We start from the raw sequence: 746 nt of genomic DNA on the forward strand, positions 1-746 counted from the left end.
CCATGTCAGCCTCCAGAGTAGCTGGGACTATAGGTGTGCTACCGCGCCTAGCTAATTTTTTTTTTTTTAGAAATGGGATCTCTCATTTATTTCTCATGATTCTTTTTTTCCCCTTCTTTGACACCGTCTGTTGCCCTCTCCATAACCTGGTTTCCCCAGGACACTACTGCCTATTGGCTATGGTGCTATACATTTGAACCTCAGTTAGGAACCAGGTATGAATTATTTCCCAAAGCTTTCCTGGATTCTGTAGGAGAGGGAGATTTGTCTAACTCCGTAAGCGGGTGATTCCTCAGATCTAATCAAGTGGAAACTCCTGCTGTAGGTCACAATGCTAAATGAAAAAAAAAAAAAGAGCAGGAAACCCAATTATCAGGTTGGTGCCAAGGTAATTGGGTTTTACCATTAAAAGTAATAGCAAAAACTGCAAACTGCAATTACCTTTGCATCAACCTAATATAAATGAAAGCTGATTCTAACTCTGTTAAAATGAAACTTATATGAAAGTCACTGGAAGGAAAAATAAAATCTACAATGTCAATGTTTGGATCATGTGACTATAGGTTTTTCTTTAATTCCCAATTTTCTACAATGCATTTTATTATTTTTGTGATAGAATAATGACTAAATTTAAGGAATCATTGCATGGAAGTAATCCAGAATCTAACAACACACTTATTTAAAGCAAGCTTTCACTTTAATTTTCTTTTGTGATTTTCCTTGCTATGAATAAATAGTTTCTATGG

The sequence above is a fragment of the Hylobates moloch genome, unplaced genomic scaffold, assembly GCF_009828535.3.
Source record: "Hylobates moloch isolate HMO894 unplaced genomic scaffold, HMol_V3 SCAFFOLD_27, whole genome shotgun sequence".
Classification (NCBI taxonomy): domain Eukaryota; kingdom Metazoa; phylum Chordata; class Mammalia; order Primates; family Hylobatidae; genus Hylobates; species Hylobates moloch.